Consider the following 2,261-nt stretch of genomic DNA (forward strand, 5'->3'; position numbering starts at 1 on the left):
CAAAAGGGGAGCCGGTGCCGAGCCACCCCCTCCCCCCTAAATCCATCCCTGGCCACGAAGGAGCGTGTCCTTCAAAAGAACGCAAAAGTTGTTTGTATCGAACGCATGCTGTGTTTTGAAACTTGAACGTTGTTCTATAGATGCACAGCACACATTGGATACGAACGCCTTTTATGTTCTTTTGAAGGACTAATTACAAGTGGCTATAACCCCATAAATAAATTACTAAAGGTTAATGCTTGTGCTTGCCCTCCTATGCCTTCTAAGTTATTTAAACACAAAATAGGCCCAATTCCAATAGAAAGAAGATAGATCGTTTTACCTAAAAGAAGGGCCTTAATGTGTATTGATGGTGAAGGAATATGTTTGTAATAAATAAAACCATGATGAAAATACTTATACTTAGTTTCAAACACACATGTGTGGCCTATATTATAAATAAGATAAGCCCTATATCGTATTGTTTTATATATTGGGGGGGGGGGGAAATGGTGGGGTATCACACCGGGTCATAAATTACTAACCGGGAAAATTATTACCTTTGCCCCCTTCCCCTTACCCAAGACCCCTGGTACGCACCTGTTTGTACTTTTGGTGTGATATCGCCAAAAGGACAAACCACAAGTGGCGCAGTGCAAAAGTCAAGTGATGCAGTGCAATAGTCAAGTGATGCAGTGCAATAGTCAAGTGGTGGTACATGCATTTGAGTTGCACTACGCCACTTTAGTTTTGCACTGCGCCGCTTTAGGTTTGCGCTGCGCCACTTGATGTTTTTCGCGATATTATATGGAACGCCAATTTTTTTGCATTGAAATGAAAATAAACTCATTTTTACTTTGTTCTCGTCGGGGACATCCTCTAGCGGAACCTCGCCCCCACTGCCGTCAGTAAAATTCTGCCGCCACCCCTGAATTCAACTGTATTTAGACAAAGACCAACTGCGAGACAATAATTTCAAACACATTCTCTATACTATAGTGTACTACTTTTTATTTCCTTTGTTAAATGTTCTTCTGGAAATCCACTTTACTGTAAAACCTCGAATTGAAGCCCGGTGGGCTTAATCTTGAGATGAAGCCTATCTCGAATTGAAGCCCCTTCTTTAGTTCGCAAAAAATTAGCATTTCGAGATAGTACAGTTCAAACACTGTACATGAATTTCAGAAAACAAAATAAATTAAAAACCAGCTTGGTTTACATTAGTTTAGGTGATTTAATTCAATTTAGATACACTTCATAATGCAGATGGATGTTACAGTGGTCTATATTGTTTTATAGTACAAATTCACAAAAATTACTGCTTTCATTTTGAAAAGAAGCCCCTCTTAATACTTTGCAAAAGTAGCCTCGAAATGGAGCCCATTCAAAGTTCGCAAAAGAAGGAAGCCCATGGCTTCAATTTAAAGTTTTACGGTACAGTACTAGTATGTTCTACCTCCTTTTAAATTATCATTTACACATGCAATTAATCAGTATTCAATTCCTCAATCATCTACGTCAACAATTGGAGTATTTGCTTCCCATTGGAGTGTACAAATATGAAAAAAAACAAAAAACTTAGGCCTAGTAATTAACAGCACCAACAATAAAATAAAAATCAAGACATATAAAAGTTCATTTGAAACGTATAATTTGATTTTAAAAGCTATAAAAATTAAGTTCTATATTAACATACAAAAGAAATTGCTAATTGCTAACAAATATTTAACATTTTCAGTTATAAGAAAAAAAGAATATATATATATATATTTTTTTTTTAATAATAATAATAATAATAATAATTTTTTTTTAATTATTTAAGCATTAAGAGTTGTGTTTAACTACAACACAGGCATGTATGAAATATGAATTCCAGTCTGGGGAAATACCAGCAAAAAAATAAAACGATAATTCAAAGACTGCAAAAGAGAGGAAATAATCAAAAATTTGTCATGGAAATTATTTGAAAAATGACAGTATTGCATTAATATTTAAGTCAACTCGGCCCCAAGTGAACTCGGCCCCAAGTGAACTCGGCCCCATGTCAAACTCGGCCCCATGTCAAACTCGGCCCCATATCAAACTCGGCCCCAAGTCAACTCGGCCCCGTGTCAACTTGGCCCCATGTCAACTCGGCCCCAAGTAGTCAACTCGGCCCCAAGTTAACTTCGCCCCAATTTTACTGTATAATTACGAAATAATTACCAAAAGAAATTTGAATGCAAAGCCAAACTATGCCAAAATTAAAGTGCTTTAAATCGTTGCCTTTGTTACTGTTTTTT

General features: G+C 36.4%; 1 long non-coding RNA gene across 2 annotated transcripts in view; it reads left to right on the forward strand.

Annotated features, from left to right (window-relative positions):
* The window catches only part of LOC117120564, a 31,476-nt gene that overhangs the window by 994 nt on the left and 28,221 nt on the right, over positions 1–2,261 (forward strand). The window lies entirely within an intron of this gene.

Source organism: Anneissia japonica, unplaced genomic scaffold (genome assembly GCF_011630105.1).
Source record: "Anneissia japonica isolate Jap-2015-1 unplaced genomic scaffold, ASM1163010v1 scaffold3474_len973312_cov172, whole genome shotgun sequence".
Lineage (NCBI taxonomy): Eukaryota > Metazoa > Echinodermata > Crinoidea > Comatulida > Comatulidae > Anneissia > Anneissia japonica.